Below are 24,559 nucleotides of genomic sequence, written 5' to 3' on the forward strand. Positions count from 1 at the left end.
TGTTTGCTAAATCCAAGGATACCAACTTTTGGGGTAAGGACTCCCTATCTGACAAAAAATGCTGAGAAAACTGGAAAGTAATCTGTCAAAATTAGATTTAGACCAATATCTAACACATTGTGTCAAAATGAATGCCAAATGACCTAAATATAAAATATATTAAAAAGTTATAAAAGAAAAGAAATAATAAAGCAGCTAACATCTATGTAGTATTTGTTATGTGCCAAACACTGTGCTAAGTGCTTTATAATTATTATTTCATCCCATTCTCATAATAATCCACTGAGGTGGGTGCTATCATCACCATTTTCAGATAGGAAAACTGAAGCAAACAGAAGTAAGAGACTTTCCCAGGGCCACAAAGAAAGGACTTAAAGGTTGAATTTGAACTCAGACCTTTTTAAGTTCAGGCCCATAGCTCTATTCACTGTACTACCTACCTGCCTCTAAATATATTTTACAACTGTAGCTGGGAAGAAGAGTCCTACTTAAGCAAGGATTAGGGGTGATCATAAAAAAAAAATATGGCAGACAATTTTGATTACATAAAATTTCAAGGCTTTGGAACAACAAAAATAAAGGGAGAGATAATTGGGACAAATCACAGCAAATTTCTTTGATAAAGGCATAATATAGAAGATTTAGTAAGAACTAATATGAATATATAAGAATAAAAGTTATTTCCCAATTGATAAGTGGTCAAATGATACAAGCAATTCTCAAAGAAAAGAAAACCATTAACAATAATATGAAAAATGCTCTAAATCACTAATTAGAGAAACGCAAATTAAAATGATCTTGCAGTTGTACTTTGAAAGTAGAAAAGTGACAAAAAAAAAGAAAATCTCAATTTTTGAAAAGCCTGTGGGAGGACAGGAACATTAATTCACACTTGAGCTTTAAATTAATTCAATAATTCTGGAAAACAACTTGAAACTGTACCTCAAAAGTCACTAAACTGAAAATTCCCTTTGACCCAGTGATACTATCATTAGGCATATATCCCAAGGAGATCAAGGGTAAAAGGAAAGGTTGAGAATATTTATTTATAGCAACACTTTTTATAAGAACAAAAGATTGAAAACAAAGTAAATGTCTATCCAATATGAAATGGCTAGTTTGCTGAACTACACATAATCATTATAAGAGAGGGTTTCCAATGAGTAGATGGGAGATGATAGGTTAGAAGTTAGTGAGAAAAAGCTGTCATATATAAATCTGATGAAATTTTACTGCACCATAAGAAATGATAAAGAAAGTAAAGAAAAGCATGTAAAAATTGTACAAACGTAGGATGAAATGAAATTTACACAATGGCAACAATAATATGAAAAAAACCAATTCTGGAAGATTTCAGAACTCCAAACAAAACATTAAACAATATTTCTAAAAGAATGAGGATGAACTGTACCTTCTATCTCTTGAGAAAAAGGCATCAAATTAGAGCTACAGATGTATTCTCAGACATGGCCAATGTGTTGATTTACTTTACTGGACTACACGTTTTTGTTACAAGGGAAGGTTACTACTGAGTGAATGGGAGATGACAGGTTAGTGATTGGTGAGAAAAAAAGCAAAAAAACAAAAATCTTTTTAATGCACAGAAGAAAACAAAAAAGCTTAGAAAGGGACATGAATGCATAAATCAGTTTGTTACTACCTTGTAAATGAAACACATATATATACATGTGTACATATAACATGTGATGTATGTATTCTTAAAAAATAAACTATACATAAAGAAGTTCATTTCCTATGCAAGTCTCTTTATTCTTTGTATGATGAAATGTTTATGTTTGTTGGCAATTGTTAATAGAAAGGCCAGAATTTAAGACAGAATTACCTCAAAGCACCAATGGGGATCAATTGATGCAGTACATCTGCACAAACATAAATGTTTATTTTGAAATTAAATTAAAATATCTTCTTATATTTATCACTATTCAAAATGTAGATAAATATTATGGTAAATAATAGTAAAAAACCAAAAACTATATTTTAAATTGTTTTAAAATTCTTGCATCAACTGATACAATTGACCATCCTTCTAGTGGATTAACTTCACAGTAAAAAATATACAAAAGGGAACAAAAAACTGCAGGATCAAGGTCACACTATTAATTGAGCATCTTTACTGAAGATTGTTCAAAGTATACAAGACTCTACTACCACCTCTATTGCAGATGACTCCCCAAATCATGACCTCATACATCATCTGAGTTCCAGACTCACCCTCTCTCTAAATACCAATTGAATATTCACATCCAAATGTCCCACTAAGACTTCAGTATATTTTTAAATGAGCTCACTGCATTTTCCTCTAAAGTTATTCCTCCCCTTGGCTTCATCATTTCTGTCTATGGCACCACCATTCACATCATTTCCCATGTTCAAAACTTCTACCACTTCTCTCACCTCTCAAAGCCATCATTCTTCCTATTATTACTGTTCTAGTACAGACTCTAATGACCACCTACCTGGATTACTAGAGTAACCTAAAATTTCCTTCCACTTCTGCATCCATCCTTGCAATTCATTTGTTCATACTGCTTCCAGGATACATTTTTTAAAAAATGTATAAATCAGATAAATCATTCCTGTGCTCAGAAATCTTCAGCAGCTCCTGACTACCACATAAAGCTTAAAACTCTTTTGCCTGATATTTAAGACCCTCACAATCTGACACCGCCCCAATTTCCCAGCATTCTGTCAGCCTAGCACAGCACCTGGCATTTAAGTAGTAATAAAAGCCTGCTGACTGACTGACAGTACTGTCTCTGATGAAACATACTCTATATTCCAGCCAAACTGGACTTCTATCTATAGCTTCATGCTCACCCCTAAATGTGCCTGCACTCTCCACCTCTGTGCCTTTGGGTACATTCTTCCTTACTCCTAGAATATCTGCTCTCATTCTCATTTGAACTACTGACTAATGCTTTAAACATAAATGTGTAGGTCTTCCTCACAAAGACTTCCTTGATCTCCCTTTTAGTAATGGACCAACACTTCTGTGTTGGCTCAGACCTCATGTAGCACTTTATTTTGCAATGCTAATGCATTTATTATGCATTCTTATATAAGGGGTGGTATGACATAGCTGATAAGAGAGCAGTCCTCAGAGTCCACCTGGCTTCACATTCTCTATCTCTATACTTTGTAACTCTAGCAAGTCATTGAACCCTTTTAGTGCCCCCAGACAACTCTTTTTTTTTTTTTTTTATCTCTTACTTATGAGAAAGAATGCTAACCACATCCAGAACTAGGAGAGTAAAAACACAGAAGTAAAACATATAATCAATCATATAGTTCGATGGGCATGTGATTGGGGATGTTGACTTTAAATGATCACTCTATTGCAAATATTAATGATATGGAAATAGGTTTTGAACAATGATACATATGTAAAACCCAGTGGAATTGCCCATCAGCTCTGGAAGGGGGGAGGGAGGAGGGAAGGGAAAGAACATGAATCATGAAACCATGGGAAAATACTCTAAATTAATTAATTAAATGATTGATTGAAGGGCAATTTTTAAAAAACTCTTATCTTCCATCTTGGAATCAATTCTGTGTATTGGTTCCTAGGTGGAAGAGTGGTAAGGGTAGGCAATGGGGGGTCAAGTGACTTGCCCAGGGTCACACAGCTAGGAAGTATGTGAGGCCAGATTTGAACCTAGGACCTCCTGTCTCTAGGCCTGACTCTCAATCCACTGAGCTACCCAGTTGCCCCCTTTAGAGCAATTTTTAAAAAATCCCATACCTTCTGTCATAATTCAAAAACAGAAAAGTGGTAAGGGCTAGACCAATGATGGTAAACCTATGGAACAGGTGTCAAAGATGGCACACAGAGCATTCTCTGTGGGCAAGAGGGCTCCCCCGCCCCCGATGCCCAGTTCATTACTTGAAAGGCTGAGGGACTTGGGTGGAACTGCTCCCCTCCCCCCCCCAGCCTGATGTCATTTTCCCCCATCCCCCACCCCTCTTCCCAGCAGCCAATGGGAATACACAGGGGGTCAGGTGGGTGGCTCACAGGTGGCAGAGCTGGAGGGGGGCAGAGCGCTTGGGCAACTCCCCTCCCTCTCTCTACACTGGCAGGAGCTATTCCTCACTTCACCCGCCCCTCTGCCCAGCAGCCAATGGGAGCGCTTCCTCCCTCACCTGTGTGGGGTAAGGCAAGAGGTTCACAGGAAGCATGAGGCTGTAGTTTGGGCACTCAGCCTCTAAAAGGCTCGCCATCACTGATATATACCATTGTGTCATAACCTCTATGAGGGTAAGGCCTGCCTTATCTCAATATTATTATCTCCCTGAGAGCCTAGCATGATGTCTCACACAGAGGAAATACTCAATAAATGTTTAATGAAAGCATCAGGGTTGGTTGGGGAGCTAAATGGCTCAGTGGATTGAGGGCCAGGCCTAGGACAGGAAATCCTGGGTTCAAATCTGGACTCAGACACTTCCTGAGTGTCCCTGGGCAAATCCCTGATTGCCTAACCCTTAGCTCCCTTCTGCTTTAGAAATGATACATAGTATCAATTCTAAGTCAGAAGACAAAGGTTTAAAAAAAAAGTTAATTATAGGAACTGTCTTTAGAACAACCACATTCCATCTCCTGTCAAACCTATATAAGCTTCCAACCTTCCTGCTTCTGTCAGGCAACAAGGTGCAGGTCAAGAAGAACAGAATCCAAATCTTCAGACGCTGGCAAGTCACTAAACAACTATCTGCCTCAGGTTCCTCATCTATAAAATGGGAGTAATTAGGAGTAAAATGGGAGTATAAAATGGGAGCATTGTGAAGACTAAATGAGTTCATATTTGTGAAGTATTTTGCAAACCTTAAAGCACTATATAAATATTAGTTGTTAAGATGATGATGAGGATGATGATGATGATGTCCCTCATTAGGCCCACAAGGCAATTATAACTTCACTGAAACCAAGGCACCCATAACAATTGCACAGATGCCACTGAGAAAATTGTTCCCCTCCAACACAGCACTCCCTTGTGATGCAGAAAGTGCCTCCAAGGGAACAAGTTTTATTTGTGCTCTATGAAAGCAAGAACCCCAACTCAAAAACAAGACTCAAAAGAAGAAGAAAAAGGTAAACAGAAAAGAAAAATCAAAAGATATTAAATAAGGTTAAACTGTGTACATCTCTACATGGGGAGAGGATTCTTGTAATTCCTAAGAACTTCATCACCATTAGGGCAGTTAGGAGTAAACATAGGCAAAGGGCAAGGGTGTGAGTTGAATATGATGAGATAATGTAAAAATTAAATAAAATTAAGGCATGAGAAAGAGGAATGCATTGGGAAGAGGGGGAAGAGAAAAAAAGAATTAGATAAATTTTCCCTCATAAAAGAGGCAAGAAAGAGGAGTGGAAGGGAAGGTGGGGGAGCTGGGGAGGAGAGCATGGGAACCTTACTCTTGTCAGAATAGGCTCAACATACAGAATCAATTGGGTATAGAAATCTATCTTACCCTACAGGAAAGCAGGAGGGAAGGGGATATGAGAAGCGGGGTAGGGTTGATAGAAAAGAGGGTAAATTGAGAAAGGTGGTGGTGAGAAACTAAACAGGGAGAAATTGGATGGAGAGTAATACATAGTAATCATAACAAGTCTCTCTAATAAAGGCCTCATTTCTCAAATACATAAATGAGTAGAACATATAAGAATACAAATCATTCCCTATTTGATAAATGGACAAAGGATATGAATAGGCAGTTCTCAGACAAAGTAATTAAAGCTCTCTATAGTCATGCAAAAAATGCTCTAAATCACTAGTAATTACAGAAATACAAATAAAAAGAACTCAGAGGTACATCCCACACTTATCCGATTGACTTAAAATAAAAAAAGGAAAATGACAAAACGTGGAGGGGATGTGATATCTCAGAAATGTTTAGGTTTGCTTTAGGTTCTTTCTAATTAGTAATGCTTTGGGGCATTTTTCATGTATCTATATGTGTCTTTGATTTCTTCATATAAAAAGTTTCTGTCCATATCCTTTGCTCTTTTATCAACTGCTGAATGGCTCTTATTCTTATAAATTTGACAAAGTTCTCTATATGTTTTGGATATGAGACTTCTATCTGAAAAGCTATCTACAACAAAATTTCCCAGTTTTCTGCTTTCCTTCAATTACTATTTGTTTTGTTGTACAAAAACTTTTCAAATTAATGTACTCAAAATTATCCATTTAAAATTTCACAATGCCCTCCATCTCTTATTGACTCTTAAATTCCTTTCCTATCCATAAATCTGGTAAATATTTTCCCTATGCTTCTCATTTACTTATATCTCCTTTTATGTCTTGATCATGTATCCATTTTTGTCTTATCTTAGTGAATAATATAAGAATTGGTCTATACAAGCATTAGTGAAAATTTTCAAGTTCGCATGCCAAGACTGCAATTTCAAGCTGCCAGTGAGCCCAAAAAGAGGAGGTAGACAGTGCTGTTTTGGGCGGCCAGACAGAGGGGCGGGGCATGCAAAAAATGTCCTGGGGCTCTGGGAAGAGAGGGAACAAAGCAGCTCCCCAGTGCCAGCTCTGCATGCATGCCAATACTTTGCCAACACTGATCTATACCAAGATTCTGTCAAACTACTTCTCAGTTGCCCCAACAAATTTTACCAAATAATGATTTCTTATCCCCAAAACCTAGATCTATGCTTTTATCAAATACAAGGTTACTATAATCTTTTAGTGCTCTTTGTTGTATATCTGACCTGTTTTACTGATCTATCTTTCTAATTCTTGGCCAGTACCAGATAATTTGGGTAATTACTGATTTATAATACAATTTAAAATCTGGTACACTACTATATCTCCTTCTTTTACATTTTTTCATTAATTCTTTTGATAGTCTTGATCTTTGTTCTTCCAAATGAATTTTGTTATTATTTTCTAATCCAAAAAAATAATTTTTTGGTTATTTAATTGGGATGGCATTGAATAATATTAGTTTAAGTAGGGTTGTCATTTTAATTATATTTGTACTTCTCATCCATGGACAACTAATATTTCTCAAATTATTAAGATCTGATTTTATTTGTGTAAAAAAGTGTTTTATAATTATGTTCATGTAATTCCCGAGTTTGTTTGGGCAGGTATAGGTATTTTATTGTATCTGTGGTTATTTTATATAGTGTAACTTGATCTCTTCTTCTGAATTTTGTTAGCAACATATAAAAATGCTGATGATTTATGTGGGTTTTACTATCACCACTATTATTTAATATAGTTCTAGAAATGCTAGCTGTAGCAATTTAGAGAAGAAAAAGAAACTGAAGGAATTAAAGTAGGTAATGAGGAAACTAAACTCTCACTCTTTTGCAGATAATATGATGGTATACTTAGAGAATCCTAGAAAATCATCTAAAAAGCTAGTGGAAATAATAACTTTAGCAAAGTTGCAGGATACAAAATAAACCCACATAAATCATCAGCATTTCTATATATTTATAACAAAATTCAGCAGCAAGAGTTAGAAAGAAAAACTCCATTTAAAATCACTAGACAATATAAAATATTTGAGAATCTATCTGCTAAGACAAACACAGGAATTATATAAACACAATTATAAAACACTTTTCACAAAAATAAAACTAGATTTATGTGGGTTTATTTTATATCCTGCAATTTTGCTAAAATTATCAAGTTTCATCTAACTTTTTAGTTGAATCTTTAACATCTTCCACATATACCATCATGTGTCATTTGCAAACAGATAATTTTATTACCTCTTTGCCCATTCTGATTCCTAAAATTTCTTTTTCTTCTCTTACCATCTTTGCTACCATTTCTAAACTATGTTATAACAGTGTCCTTATTTCACGCTTGATCTCACTGACAAGACACTTGCTGATAATTTTAGATAGACACTTCGTATCAATCATTTTAAGAAAAAATCATTAATATCTATGCTTTCCAGTGTTTTTAATAGTAATGAGTGTTGTGTTTTGTCAAAGGCTTTTTCTGTATCTCTTCGTATAATCATATGGTTTTTGTTATTTTTATTATTTATATAATCAATTATATTATTTATGATTAAAATTAAATATATTCCTCTATATTAACCATCTCTACATATCTTGTTTGGTCACAATGTATAATCTTTGTGATATATTGTTTCATTAACTGGCTAGTATTTTAGTTAGGATTTTTGCATCCATATCCATTAAAGAAATTGGATGATAATTTTCTTTCTCTGTTTTTAGTCTTCCTGTTTTAGATATCAGAACCATATTGTAACAAGTACATAATGATATGTACACAGTGGTCACTTAACTGGTTGGTGACAATGTACCGAATGAAAAAAAAGACGAATATGCCCTAAATCATTGAAATTGCATTTCACAAAAATCCCAAGTTTTTATTCTTCACAGATGATTCTTCAATACATAATTAATATTCAATATAAATACACTGACTTTCTCAAGTGATAAATGAAATACTAAATAAATAATAGCACCTACCTCACAGGGCTGTTGTGAGGATCAAATGAGATAATATTTGGAAAGCACTTAGCAGAGTGCATGGAACATAGTAGAAGGTGCTTAATAAATGCTTATGCCTTCCTTCCTTTCTTCTTTTTCTTTCCTTCCTTTCTTTCTTCCTTCCTACTATACACCTAAGATAAAAGCATGAAAATAAGACAGAAAGCAATATAGATTGCTCCACCAATTAATTTCAAGTGATTATACAAATCCTATATAGAATGTTCAAAGCTAACTCCTGATTTCTACTGTTCTCAGATTGGCTGCTTTAAAAAAACAGGAACATTGTCAATTGTGCTGAGCTATTCGATGATTCAACAACAAAGAAAAAAAATCAAAGCTTAGAACGAGAAACCCAAAATGGTTTGTGCTCGTGATTCCAAATGAGAATACACATTGTTTTCTAGAGACTCAGTGCTAAAGTGTCATTTGGGAGAGAAGAAAAATACATACAAAAACACTCATACACAGGCGCATTTTCCCTCTTGACATCCCTTGGTTTATTTTTCCTTTACACTATTCCTATGCGGATAGTTAGTTATCCCCAGAGGATAGTTAGAAATAGCTAAGAACTTGGACTTACAAAAGAGAAGGAACCCAGAAGCACTAAAGATAGTTTCTATGGGGAGCCTTGCATATTTCGATTTGGGAATTTTTTTCCCTACAATTTTAAGTTGTAAATTCCAACAAGGATAGGGACTATATCCTCTTAATTCTATTTAACAATCCTACTGCCTATTAATAATTTGTACAGAGTGGTCACTTAATAAATGCTAAATGAGTAAGTCGTAAAAGTAATGAGTTAGTGTTTATATAGTTCCTACTATGTGCCAGGCACTCTGCTAAACATTTTACAAATATAATCTCATTTGGTCCTCTTAACGGTGCTGGAAGATAGATGCTATTATTATCCTCATTTAACACTTAAGGAAAAGAAACTCAAACAAATACAGGTTGAGAAATTTGACCATGGTCATACAGCTAATAAGTTTCTGCAGTTGAATATAAATTCAGGTCTTTCTGACTCCAAGCCCAGCACTCTACCTACTATGCCACCTGGGTAAGAATGCTTCCATAAATGGATTACTTGTGAAATGTCAAATCAAATGAATGGATTTTGTATGTAAATTAATTATGAGATAAAAGTCAAATCTGGGAGCTGGGTTCCTCTGGCTTCTTATGCCTGATTAGAAACTACATTAGGTCCCACTTTCAGGATTAACTGTTCTTTCTGTGGTTTCTGTGGCATCCTTTGAGAATCAGTGACAATGTATTTATTAAGCTGGTCATTCTAAATATACAATATACAAAAAAATTATAATTTTTAAAAGCTATTTCATTGTCTACTTCAGGCTACAAAGAATGAGATTCAATTTTAGAAGCAAATTAACATTCCAGAGTGGTAAACCTGAAGACTAGACAAATTTTGCTATAGATGTTTAAGTTACTGTGGTTTTCTAGGATAGCAAAACAACACCTTCTAGGCATTAACAACACAGAAATTTCTGAGCTGGTACACTGATTTTACTTTAAACTCTTTCTTCCTTGTAGCCAATGAGCCTAGAGATATGTATTTTTTTTAATTATTACATTTTCAACTCCTACTTTCCAGACAAAGGTATCAAAAAACTAATTTTCTCAGAATTCTATTTACAGATCTTTTAAAACTACTAATCAGTATCTAAAACCATAAGAAAGAAAATGTACAGAAATATTTTCAAATAAATACTCAATTTTGCATGGAAATAGGTCTGGAAAATGGAGGCATGCTCACTTTTCTTCTCCCAACCTGATCTAACCTTTTATTTTAATGTTTTCCGAATATTTGTAAAATACCAATTACAACTTTGATGGTATCCACTGAAATGCTGGTATTTTACTATGATCATCTTTATGTACTAGGCAATTAGTAAAGTTTGGCGTGTATGGCTCACAGGAAAATAAACTCATAATGTGAGGTGACTTGTTATTGTTTTGACCACAACATAATTGGACTCCTCTTGCCCCAAAGCCAAAGAATCTAATATTTGTGTAAAGGAAAATTGAGGACCAAGCACGAAATAGTAGAGATCACAAAAGACAATAGATTTTGATTATGAAAAAGTGAAAAAATTTTGCACATGTAAAATCAATGAAAACTAACAATATAATGTCAAGTGGAAAGAAGTCTCCATGTTAAATATCTCTGTTAAAACTCCAATAGCTAAAAAATGTAAGGAATTGGCACAAAAACATAAGAGTAATAATCATTCCCCAAAGACAAATGGGCAAAGGATATAGTCCTTCAAAAGAAAAAATGAAAACATATGAAAAAGTTTCAGATTAATAATAAAACAAATAGCAGTCCTAAGGTTTCACTTCATACCAACAAATTGATAAAATCATAAAATGCAGAAACAGTCAATGTTAGAGCAATTAGAGGAAGACATATATACTAACATGCAATTAGGAAAGCCTTAAATTAGACCAGCATTTATGAGGTACAACTTGGAATTACCTGAGAAAAGTTACTAAAACTACTGACCCGGCAACCTCACTACTGAGCTTATACACCAGCAATCAAAGACAGAAAGAAATCAAAGCCACACTAAAATGGGACACTAATGCATTGCTAGTGTAGTTGTGAATTGATCCAACCATTCTGGAGGGCAATTTAGAACTATGTGCAAAGTGTAAGAATGGAATTTGTGCAAGGTGGATGGGACAGAAGGAGCCAGAGAAGGAATGACTGATGGTTGGTGACAGTTGGTGACAGTTGAGACCAGGGGGATTCTGGGAATTCTCCAGAGGAGGTAGGAAAGGAGGAGGACTTCCGGAGAGGACTGGAGAGAGGGGGAGGAGAACATCTCAGCTCGAATCCAGTCCTGAGGGCTTCCTGAGGATCTTTCTTTGGACACTGAAACCCTGATTCCCTGGTCAAAGGCATCCCATCGCTTCTCACCCAGCAAGACTTCAACCAACGGGTGAGCTAAGTGTTTGGACTCATTTTGGGACAATCTCTTAGGTCCTTCCCCCATTATCCAACTTTGCTGAGAGACCCTTTCCGGTTTGACTTGCAATTATAGAAAAGGATAGAAATAGGAAATAGAAACAGCAACTGAAGGAGAAGAGGCAAGGGGAAATTCTTAGGAGTGGGAACCCCAAAGGTTCCCACCTGAGTGATGGACCCCATAGAAATAGAGAAGAGAGCACTACAAAATCCCTCTGCCCTTTACCCCTATCCCCAATCCCTATATTGATATGAATAAAAGACATTCATTAGTCAGAGAGTGTTCCAGAGTGCCTGAGAGAAGAGAGGGAGGGAAATCACAGCTTGGTCTGGCTATCTCCATCTTGAAGCCAGACCACCCCACTGTGAAGTTGACTGACCTCGGGAGAGGCTTGTGTGAACCCCGCCTTCATTCTGAATCTGACTGGGGTCCCTCATACCTCGTCTTATAGGGAAGCCTTGCCCCCAACTCCTGTGCGGTGGCACGACCATCCAGGCCACCCAGTTTCGGGGTGATACCCCCTCAAAGTCTCCCAGTGTATATTCGGAGGGAGGGGAAATCTAGAAGAGAGCATCTCACCTCATAGACTCTCTCAATCTCCCCTCCATCCCTAACATTAATTACTGGCTCTGTTAATTATTACAAAAGGGCTTTAAAAGACTGCCTGCCCTTTGATCCAGCCATACCACTGCTGGGTTTGTACCCCAAAGAGATAATGAGGAAAAAGACTTGTACAAAAATATTTATAGCTGTGCTCTTTGTGATGGCACTCAATACACTGGCTCTAAATACACTGATCTACCCAGCTGCCCCCTTCTGAAAGACTTATAAGAAAGAATGCTATCCATATACATATCCAGAGAAAGAACTGCAGGAACAAAAACACAGAAGAAAAACAACTGCTTGATCACATGGTTCGATGGGGCTATGATTGGGGATACTGACTTTGAATGATCACTCTATTGCAAATATTAATGATACGGAAATAGATTTTGAACAAAGATACAGGTAAAACCCAGTGGAATTGTCCATTGGCTCTAGGAGTGGGGAGGAAGGAGAGGGTGAGATAAAGAACATGAATCATGGAACTATGGAAAAATATTCTAAATTAATTAATCAATAAAAAAAATCACACACACATCCCCACACACACAGTCTCATTTTTTGTGGTAACAAAAAGCTGGAAGTAGTAGATACCCATAGTTTGGTAAAATAACTAAACGAACATTGGCATGTAAATGTCATAGAATTATCACACCATAAGAAATGATGAATATAAGTAATTCAGAGGAATATGGAGACACATATGATGCAGAGCAAAGAAAGAAAAATCAATATAACAATGCACACAAAAATATAAATGAAAAGAGCTAAGGTAATTTTCCCCAAAAGTCAGGGAAGATGTTCCTAAGGCTTAATTGTTCTGGGAGATTATGGCTTGAACTATTAATGTGGCTCTGTGATTAGTTAAGATGAAAAAAACATCTATGAGGCTTAGGTGCCTCTCACACTTAACAAATAGCACAGTATGCTGGGAGTCAGCTCATCTTTATGACTCAGTACAGCCTCTGACAAGACTCTTCCATATAGAGATGTGGGAGATACATCTGCCTGAACCAGTGCTCTCTCCTTGTTGAGTATCTTTCTGTAGCAGTGTTTAGTAAACTATTTTTTTGTTAAGTGTTGGACTATTTGTGTTTCCTCTGTTATAATCTTAATTTTGAATCACTGGACTGCCCTGAGTCAGACCTAGTCCAGAATAAATAATATTACAAAATTAAAGAATTTTAGAGTTAAAAGGGGACATCTAGTCTAATCCATTTCATCAGTTCAAAGAAAATTTTAAATCAGAGAAAATACCGTATGCAAAGCATTCTATTGTAATGATTGTGGGGGATAAAATGAAATATAACAGTCTCTGCCCATTTAGAGATTATAATTTAGTTAAGAGTTAGTACACACATAGAAAAGCCAAATTCTACAATAGTTAAATAACAGTAGATACCACAATACAGCAGATGTCACAAGGAGGTTTATGATTCTGTGCCAACTGAATATAGACAATATACCACGAGTATAGGGGAAGTCATCACTATTGGTTGTATCCATGAATTCAAGGTGGAATTCAAACCACTCTAAAAGGATGATTAGAAGATGGATCATCAGTAGAGGTGATGGTTGGGACAGGGATCAGGTAAAAAAAGTATTAACTGGAATGAGTATGACTTGTTTGGTCATTGTTAGAATATCGAAGTCTGGCTAAAGTTTAGATTTATGAATAGGGCTCAGAGGAAACTGAGTTGGAAAGGTAGGTTGCAACCAGATTGTCTTAGGCTTTTGAATTCCAGGCTAAGGAGTTTGACTTCATCTTCAGCCATTGATGACTCTTTTGACTTCAGAAGACATTGATAATGAAAGTTACAAAGGAATTTATATAAACAAAACATAGAACTTCAAATTATTTCCCTAAAATGTCAGCAAATTTATTTATCTTTGCAGAAAGAGAAGGAAAAAAAGAAAGCCTATTGATTTTTTTCTTAAATCCTTGCCTTCTATCTGAGAATTCCTAGTAAGTATGAGTTCCAAGACAGAAGAAAGGTAAAAGGTAGGCAATTGGGGTTAAATGACTTGCCCAAAGTCATACAACTAGGAAGTGTCTGATGCCAAATTTGAAAAAAGGACCTCCCATTTCCAGGTCTAGCTTTCTACCCATTGAGCCACCTAGCTGCTCCAAGCCTACTACTGACTATTAGATGATCATAAGTGTGGGGGTCAAATTTGTGTCCTTTCTAAAATCCTCTAATATCATTAGTTGTCCTTATTTATGGGTCATCCAAAATCTTTGAGATTAAAACAATTTCTGTTGCCTTGTCAGTAAATCATTACACAGCTAGTAAGTGTCTAAGGCCAAATTTGAACTAAGAATGATGAGTCTTCCTAATTCTATGTGGCACTCTATTCACTGCACTACCTTACTGTCTGACCTTTTGTTCAATTGTGTTTATTAGAAAGTAACAAAAAACCATTAATAAACTTCTTAAAATTTTAAATCGAATATATCTATTCAATACCTTAACACTATTCGGAAAACTAAATTGAACAGAATTATTTGTTTTCTTCTTCTAATTACTCCTTCTTTCCTTTATTCCAGTTTCCACAGTTATTTAAAAAACAAACAGAGAGCTTTAAATACTGCCTCTTAGGTTTGACCTCTCAAAATTACCCTATCCTACCTTGGACTCTTCACTTTGGAGTGCTTAATTGGAATTTGTTATCCTAAAACTAAAATCCCCAGCAAAAATACAATCCCCAGCAAAACTAGGATTCCCAGGACCCCACTCACTTTTTGTCATTATGTGCTTACATAGACAGGATATAAATTGGGCAGAGTTCCATGTCTAGCTCTTTTTTCCTTCCTGTTGGCAGCTTTAGTAGAGCAGGCTTTTTGAGCAAGTAGAAAAACTTAGTCACGTGGTTCTATTTTGTCAGATACTAAACTTTAAAAATAATACTTCAAAGTATTCAACATTAATTTAACTTACATTTAGGGCAACCAGAAGTGAGGTTCGGAATTAAATTCTCTCTGAGTAGATTAGTTTGAAAAGAAACCACATTTCTCCTGCCACAACTTCCCCCTATCCCCCACCCTGGCTCCAGGGAACTCTCTTCAGAGCTGCCACCTGTTGCTACTGCTGCTGCTGCTGTTGCACTGCTCCTGCTCCTACTACTACTGCTGATGATTGGAGTTGCTGCTGATTGCAGCCAACAAGCTGGAAGTCCTTGGAGCCACTCTCCACACAAGCTGGGAAAGTATAAAATCCCTCTTTCCCTCACATTGCCTACAGCGAGTGCTTGCTTGCTGCTTGCCTTGGAAGCCTGGGTGTGTCTCCCTTAGGCAATTCCTCTTAACTCCCTGTCCATGTGGCAGGGGAAGCAAGCTGCTCTTTGGTGTTTTTTGCCCCTAGGAGGAAGGGGAAGGAATGTTACTCTTCCAAACAGGAAGTAGAATTTCAAACATGGCTTACTCTATGAAAGAGCAGTACATTACCTATCTCAAACAGCTCCCAGTTTCAGGATGTCTTTTCTTCCTACCATTCCTGGGTGTACTGATCCTTTCAAGGAGAAATTCATCTCCCTATACCCCCTTGCCATTTTGGCCTGCCTAGTCTCTACAACACATCCAATATGGGATTCCTCCACCCTATGTTTGGTGTGGAATTATCCCTCACTATGGGAGATCCCAGAGGTATGACAAAAGGAACCTAAATGAATAATGATCCTGGGGAAGGGAAGGAACCTTAAAGAGTCTGGAGGTGGATTTTTAAGCCTTTTCAGATTCCATTGTTTTATGGAACTCTATGTTTTGAGATTGGGAAAAAAAAAAACAACTCTTGAATTCAGTTCTTGTATCCTGTCACATATATTGTATTTGCTGATTGCTTGTTTTAAGATTTTATTTTGTTTGTTAAGTTCTGTTACACTATGTCACAGTAACTTTAAGTTACTGTGTTTTGACAATTAGCTATATATATTCTATTGCACTGTCTTTATTTGTACCTTTCCCCTATGACAGAACTGGAGAAGATATCATTGTAAAAATACCTTTGAGTTCTTTGTAACAAGAGGTAAGGGTCCATTTAGTGGTTGAAGTGAAGTGCTATAGCACTACTCCTCGCCTCCACATTAAAATGGATGAGACATATGAAAGACATGCCTTTTGGAGCTGTTACAGTCTCATGCCAAAGGAGGGAGCAATATTATAGTCCTCACCTCCTCAGTACAATGGATGGGACATATAAAAGACATGTCTTTGGAGCTATTACAGTCCCATGCCAAAGAACGGAGCAAACCCAAGGGGTTGATTACCCCATGGTGGGTTATAGTCTCATGAAGTTTTCCTAAGGGGCATGGTATCCCTAAATGGCCCCCAAGAGGGAGCATTTCAGCCAAGATTAAAAGCCATGAGTTTCAGTGGCTATCTGAGTGGATCCCAGTGTTGATCAACACCCTCCTCAGGGCGGTATTGTGTAATTGACATGGGGATTGCAACACCCTCCTCAGCAGGGATTGCATAATTGTTACAGGGATTATACAATTCTCATAAAACTAAAAAAAAAATCTTTTTAAGAAAGAAACATTTCAGAAAAAGAAATTCCATAACTCTTTGAATCTAGAAGATGAATTGTTTCAAGAAGGAACCATGAAGATGCCTGAAAAACCTCCACAGCATCAGAAGACCCAGAATGAACCATGGAGTATAATTGATTGAACTGTGGAGGATTATAACAAATTTATTTTGTATGTATACTCTTATGCCCCTAATTGGTTTTTTGACGAAGCACCTAGCAATCATTGGTTTTATTCTTTTTCCCTTTTATCCACAAATTATTGTAATTTATAGTTGGTTATATTATAAGATCCATTGGGAGACTAGTCTACCAAAGGACCTTAGGGGGGAATATTTAATTGGAATCTGTTACCCTAAAACTACAATTGCTAGCAAACTATAATCCCCAGCAAATCTACAATTCCCAGGACCCCACTCACTTTCTGTCATTACGTGCTGACATAGACAGGATATAAATTGGGTGGAGTTCTGTGTTTAGGTCTCTTTTCCTTCCTGTTGACAGTTTTGGTGAAGCGGGCTTTTTGAGCAGGTAGAAAAATTTAGTCATGTGGTTCTATTTTGTCAGTTAATAAATTTTAAAAATAATACTTCAAGTATTCAACATTAATTTAAGTCTTACAGGGGGTAACAAAGGTTCTTGAAGGACTTCTCATAGCATTCATCTTCAAATCAGAATTTGAAGTTAGGTTGCTAGGAGTCTCCAGATCAAAAATAATGGATTTTCTAACAAGACAACAGAAATTGCTTCAGTTCGAAAGATTTGGGTGTCAAAAGATGAGACCCAGGATATTGGGATAAATTTCAAGTGTGAGGTGGTCAACCTCTTAGGTGGTCCTTTTGAGTCTCAAGTAATAATAAAGCCACATCAATAGTTCAAGTCATAGCCTCCTAGACCAGTGATGGGCAAACTATTCCCCGTGGGCCAGATCCAGGCCATAGTTTTCCCATCACTTCCTTAAGCAATTCCCTAATTACTACATCTGGATGTAGTATTCTCATCAATACCATGAGAAAGCAAGAGGAACCAATAAGACACAAAATAAGATCAAGCATAGTCCAAGGGATGTCCTCCAGAAATGTGCATTGCCTAGGCCACACAGGGGAGGGAGGATGCTGGAAAGAGGGGTGGGTGATATGAAAAAAATGTCATCAGGCTTGGTGGAGAGGGGAAGGGGAGCAGTGAATTCTATCAGACATTCAAAGAGCAACTAATCCCAATACTATACAAATTATTTGATATGATAAGCAAAGAAGGAGTCCTACCAAATTCCTTTTATGACACAAATATGGTACTGATTCTAAAGCTAGGGAGATCAAAAACAGAGAAAGAAAACTATAGACCAATCTCCCTAATGAACATAGATGCAAAAATCTTAAATAGAATACTAGCAAAGAGACTCTAGCAAGTAATTAAGAAGATCATCCACCATGATCAGGTGGGATTTATAACAGGAATGCAAGGATGGTTCAACATTAAGAAAGCCATCCACATAATTGACCATATCAACAGTCTAACAAACAAAAAATCACATGATTATCTCAATAGATGCTGAAAAAGCCTTTGACAAAATACAGCATCCATTCCTATTGAAAACACTGAAAAGTATAGGAATAGAAGGACCTTTCCTAAAAATAATAACAGTATATACTTAAAACCATCAACAAGCATTATATGCAATGGAGATAAATTAGAAGCCTTCCCAATAAGATCAGGAGTGAAACAAGGATGCCCATTATCACCTCTACTATTCAACATAGTACTAGAAACACTAGCAGTAGCAATTAGAGAAGAAAAAGAAATTGAAGGTATCAAAATAGACAATGAGGAGACCAAGCTATCACTCTTTGAAGATGATATGATCTAGGATCTAAAATCCTAGAGAATCAACTAAAAAGCTAATGAAATAATCAACAACTTTAGCAAAGTTGCAGAATACATATATTGGGGAATAATTTGAACCTAACAGAAATTTTACATTTGCTTACAATTTTATCTGAAAAAACACCAAGAACACAAAAATCTACACCATTTCACAATAATTCACAAACTAGCACAATTTCCACAAGCAAACTTCAGTTCTTTTTTTAAGATAGAGTACTATATTTATTAAACATTTTTTATTGTAGTAGAAGTTGGGGTAAAAGAAAGCTAGTTCATAATCATGTACTCCATTCCCACCTTATATGGCTTCTGTCTCTTGTCCCTGCTTCCTGAAATTGCCACCTATGGTGGATAGAGGCCTAGGCTTGGAGTCTAGGATGATCTGACTTCAAATATTGCATCAGACACTTATAATCTGTGTGACCTTGGGCAAGTCACTTAACTTCTGTTTGTTTCAGTTTCCACAAATATAAAATAAGGATTATGATAGCATTTACCTTTCAGGGTTATCGTGAAGATCAAATGAGGTATTTGTTTTTTTAAAAAGTGCTTAGCATAGTACTGGGTACATGGTAAGAACTAAATATACACACATATCTATATAACATATATATATATATATATATATACATATATATATATATATATATATATATTCCTTCCCTCTCTCCCTCTCTCTCACCCATAGCATTAACTTTGCCAACCTAAGCTCAATGGGAAATGGGAGTAGAGGCAAGGCCCCTACTCAGGCAACTAAGGTTACAGAAACACCACTATTTATTGTAGTATTTGTGCATTTCTTATCTTTTTAACATATAAAAATGTCCTACCATATCTAATAGTTCTCTTTTTTGTGTGTCACTGATAACATTTTTGAGTATTGTGCCCATAACCCCATTCTTCTCACAAGTCCAGTGGTTTTTATGTGCTGATTTGGCATAACTTGGTGACTTATTTTAGGAGCATATATGCCATATAATAGCAGAACTGATTGTACCTTGTAGTCATAGTCAGGATCACATAACTGCTACTATAAAGGAGAGGAGAATTTAGAAAATAAAGTACCCCAAGGCAAAAGGTTTGTTTACAACCAAGAATAATGTACCCATCTAAACTGAGTAGAAACTTTGAGGTGAGGTGTGGTAGGAAGAATGGTGAAAAGAAGAACCTTTAATGAAATGGACAACGTCCAAGAATTCCTGATGAAAAGGCCTTAGCGAGTAGAAATTGTGAAATACGAACATAGAAAAGAGAGTAATAAAAAAGGTAAACATGAGTGAGGGACTAAATGATAAGGGACTAGACAAGAATAAATTAATTACATTCTAATATGAGGAGATAATACATGTAGTCCCCTCGGAATCTTACTATCATTAAGAGTTTTTGATACAGACTAATATGAGACTGGGACTGGGAGAGCTTTGTTATGTTCTACTGATCTTAAAAGAAAAATGGAAAGGAAGGAAAAATGTAGTAACCTATGGAAGATAAAGAGAGATAAAGGATGAAGGAAATTATCCAATATAATCAAAGTGAATATGTACAAGACTAGACAAATAGGAATGGGTAGAAGAAGCAGCCTCACTTAGGTCACTCTCAATTGAACTAGTCAAAGGAGGGAAGAATACACACACACACACACACACACACACACACACACACACACACACACACACACACAAAGATACAAAAATAAGTTTTGCTCATTAAAGAAGCAGGAGGGAAGGGGAGAAAGAAGTAATAAAAAGACTAATCAAAAGTATAACAAACTCTAACCACAGAGGGTCAAGGACAAAGAAAGACTTAAAAGGATAAGAGTTTGTGACTGGTCTATGGGTAAGGGAAAGAAAAGAAAGGCAAAGGAGCTGAAATAGATTATATCAAACACAGCACATAAATGTTGAGAATACTACTTCCACACAGCTTTCCTCTTCTTTATAAAAACAGGCCTGGAGACAAGGAGAAGGAAGAGGATAAGAAAATGGCAAAAAATCGGCAACTAAAGATTCTAAGAGTAGATTACCAAGAAAAAAAAGTTAAATTAGAAGAGAAGCAGACAACTAGGAGGGGGAAAACCCTTTGCAATAAATAAAGGCATCATATCTAAGATATAAAGGAAATTAAGTCAAATGTATATGAATAAGAGCCATTCTCCAATTGACTAAAGGTAAAAAAATAAGAATGGGCAGTTTTCAGAAGAAGAAAACCAACCTATCAAAAACCATATTTTAAAATGGTTTAAATAATTAATAGTTAGAGAAATACCAATTAAAACAACTCTGAAATTCTAATTTATTACCCATTAGGTTTGCAAAAGTGACCCAAAAAAATGAATAAGACAAATGCTATTCAGGCTGTGAAAAAATAAGTATATTGGTATACTATTGGTAGAGCTACAACCCAATCTAATAATACTGGAAAGCAATTTGGATTTATATCCTAAATGTTACTAAACTGTGCATGCCCTTTTGCCCAGTGGCACTAGGTCTATACTCTAAAATATCAAAGAAAAAAGAGAAGTTATATATATATAAAAATATTCTTAGGTCTTTCATGTGGCAAGCAATTGCAAATTGAAGAGGGTGTCTATCACCTGGGAAAAGACTGAACAAGTTACAGTACGTTAATGTGACTGAATACTATTGTATAATAATAAATAATAAAGGCAACTGTTATCAGAATAACCTGGGAAGATTTGTATAAACTGAAGGAGGAGAATAATTTATGCAATAAAATATCCTATAAAGACACAATCAACTTTAAAAGACCTAGGAACTCTGATCAATACAATCAACCACAATTCCAAAGGACTCATTGTGATGCAGGCTTCTCACCTACTGATAAAGAATTGAGATACTAAGAGAGAAGATTAAGTCATATGCATATATCTATGTGTATATGGAGAGAGAGTCAGATAAATTGGGAGGAGGGGACATGGCCAATGATGGATTTGTTTTGCTCCACTATATCCCTTTGTAACAGAATTTGTTGTTCTGTTTTCTCAGTGGGGGTGAGAGGAAGTAAGAGGGAAAGAAGACATGTTTTGGTTGATTAAAAAAATAAAATTTAATTTAAAAATTATTTTTAAAAGTGAGTATCCAAATTTCTCAGCTGTACATGCAACTTTATAAAAATTAATCAAGTATTAGGGTATAAATACCTTAAAAACAAGTACAGAAAAGTAGACATCTTAAATATATATTTTATAAGACAGTGATATAAAAATCATATTTGATAAAGGACTATTCAATAAACTAATGAAAATTAATTAGAAGCTAAATGACTTAATCCTATACATAGTCAAAGAACAAATCATAGACACAACATATAATTGTTATTAAGGATATTGAGAAGGAATGAACAACATACCAAAACTTGGATGATTCAATCAAAGAAGTCCTTAAGAGCAAATGTAGATCTCTAAACACCTTTATCAATAAAAGAGAAAAAGAACAGATCAATGAATTGAGAATATAATTTTTTAAATAGAACATCAAAAGAATGCCAAAAACCTAATACCAAAATAAAAAACTTGAAGTTCAAAGAAGAGAATAACAAAGTTGAAAGCAAAAACAGTGTTTTAATTAATAAATAAAACTAAGAACTGTTTTTTAAAAGTAGATAAACCATCTATTTAATTTTTTAAAGAAAAAATCAAATTACCAAAAATATTGAAATACCAAATCATCAAAAATAAAAGTGAATTCACAACTGATGAAGAAATAAGTTAGAAATCATTTTGTCAAATGATATGCCAATAAAGCCAACAACTTAAATGAAATTAATGAATAGTTACAAAAAGATAAACTTCCTGGATTAACAGAATAATAAATAGATTTCTTCTGAGCTGGGGAAAGGAAACTGAACAAGCCATCAACCTTGAAAAAAAAAAAAAAGGACCGGCTGGATTTACAAAGTAATTCTACCAACCATTCTACCAAAGAATCAGTTCCAATATTGAATAAATTATTTGGAAAAAATGGCAAAAGAAGGGGTCCTGCCAAATTCCTTATATGATACAAAAATGGTATTGAAACCTAAACCAGGTAGTCAAAAAACAGAAAAATCATTTAAAAATAAAATATTAGCAAAAAACACTGCAGCAACAGTGTACAAAATATTATACATTATGGTCAGATTGCATTTATACCAGGAATGCAGTGCTAGTTCAATAGTAGGAAAACTATAAACACAATTGAATATATAAGAAAAACAACAAAGATCATATTTTTATGTCAATAAATGCAAAAAGCCTTGACAAGATACAGTATGTATTCCTGTTTGTTTTTTTTAAGGCAACTAGAAAGCAGAGTAATAAACAGAGCTTCCTTTAATATAAATAGTATCTATCTAAAACCAAGAGCCAGCATTACATGTAATGAAAATAAAACAGAGGACTCTCAAGTAAGCACAAGGGTAAATCAAGGATGTCTATTATCTCTATTACTACTTAATACAGTGCTAGAAATCCTGAAACCAAGGAAATAAACATTTAAACAGGAAATAAAAGTATTACTTTTGCAGATGGTTTTCTTAGAGAACCCTAGAGAGTTAACTAAAAAACTATTTGTAATAATTAATAACATCAATAAAGTTCAAGAATATAAAATATACCCAAACCAATCAACAACATTTATGTGTATTACCAATTAAAACCAGCAAAAATATATAGAAATTCCATTTGAGATAACCACAGAATGTATAAAATAGGAATCTACCTGCCAAGACATATGCATGAACTATATGAATATAATATAAAACATTCTTAACACAAATAAAGTCAATTCAAAATAATTGGAGAAATATTAATTGCTCATGGGAAGCCTGAGCTAGTATAATAAAAATGACAATATGACCAAAAGTAATGTTAGTGTATGACAAAGCAATCAACCTTACCAAAGGATTACTTTATAAAGCTAGAAAAAAGAATAATAACATTCATGTGGAGGAACAAAAAGGTCAAGAATCTCAAAAGCAGTACCAGATCTCAAAGTATACTCCAAAATATAATTGTCAAAAGAATTTGGTACTGATTAAGAAAAAGAGCCGCCAAACAATGGAACAGATTAAGTATAAAATACACAAAAATAATTTAACCTAATGTTTGATAAATTCAAAAATCTGAGCTAGAGAGGAAAGAATTCTATTCAACAAAAAGTAATCCAACAGAAAGTAAAATATAGATCAACATCTCACACAAGATAAGTTCTAAATACATATATGAATGACTTACGATATAAAGAGTGGCTTTGTAGCTGACCAGCAGTTACAAAATATTCTAATGTGGGTTGACCACCTGAAAGGCAAATTGGGGACTGAGGGAAATAGGGGTAGAAGGTTTAAAGATTAAGGTAGGAAGGACATAAAGTGGAAAATGAGGCACAGAAACTCAGGATTCATCAACATAGCATCCAGTCTGTCGTTTTGCTCCTCTGATGGTATGAGAGAGCGATTTACAGGTGAATACAGTTTTTATTGAAGTTCCAAGGAATGGGGAATGTGAGATAGTTAATCAAACATGTGACATGGTAGAGAATTTAACATCAGCTTGCTAAACAACAAGATCAAAGAGATGGAGGCTAAGACAATATCATAGCCAGCACCTAGCCCAGAGGTTCATTTGACCTTTGGACTGCAGGCGTAGGGAGGGGTCAAAATACCACAAAATTTTAGTCCCAATTCAAGTATTCAGAAATCAATTATTTGAAATATTAGGAATATATCCATAAGCCTGATACATGAGCATATTGCTCATAAGAGTTAGCTATTAAATGTATCTTTAATACTTTCATGATTTTTTTATACCTGGAACTCTACAGGCATAATAAACAAATTAGAGGAAAAAAGCAAGAAATTATCTTGCAGATCTATGAATAGGAGAAGAAATCATAAACAGTAAAGTAGACAAATTTGGTTACATAAGATTAAAAAGGTTTGTTTTTTTTATACAAACAAAATGAATGTAACTAAAATGAGAAAAAAAAGGTTAAACAGGGTGGAGGGGGGCAATCTTTCCACCAAGTTCCCTAATAAAGATCATATTTCTAAGATCT

General features: G+C 35.2%; 1 protein-coding gene across 1 annotated transcript in view; it reads right to left on the reverse strand.

The window, feature by feature from the left end:
* AGPAT3 (1-acylglycerol-3-phosphate O-acyltransferase 3) overlaps positions 1-8,522 on the reverse strand; it is a 132,852-nt gene extending 124,330 nt beyond the window's left edge. The window contains exon 1 of the mRNA XM_044670243.1: positions 8,486-8,522. The gene's annotated coding sequence lies outside the window, so the exon portion shown is untranslated. The remainder of the gene's footprint in view (positions 1-8,485) is intronic.
* Between the last annotated feature and the right edge of the window lie 16,037 nt (positions 8,523-24,559).

Source organism: Gracilinanus agilis, chromosome 3 (genome assembly GCF_016433145.1).
Source record: "Gracilinanus agilis isolate LMUSP501 chromosome 3, AgileGrace, whole genome shotgun sequence".
In the NCBI taxonomy this organism is placed as follows: domain Eukaryota; kingdom Metazoa; phylum Chordata; class Mammalia; order Didelphimorphia; family Didelphidae; genus Gracilinanus; species Gracilinanus agilis.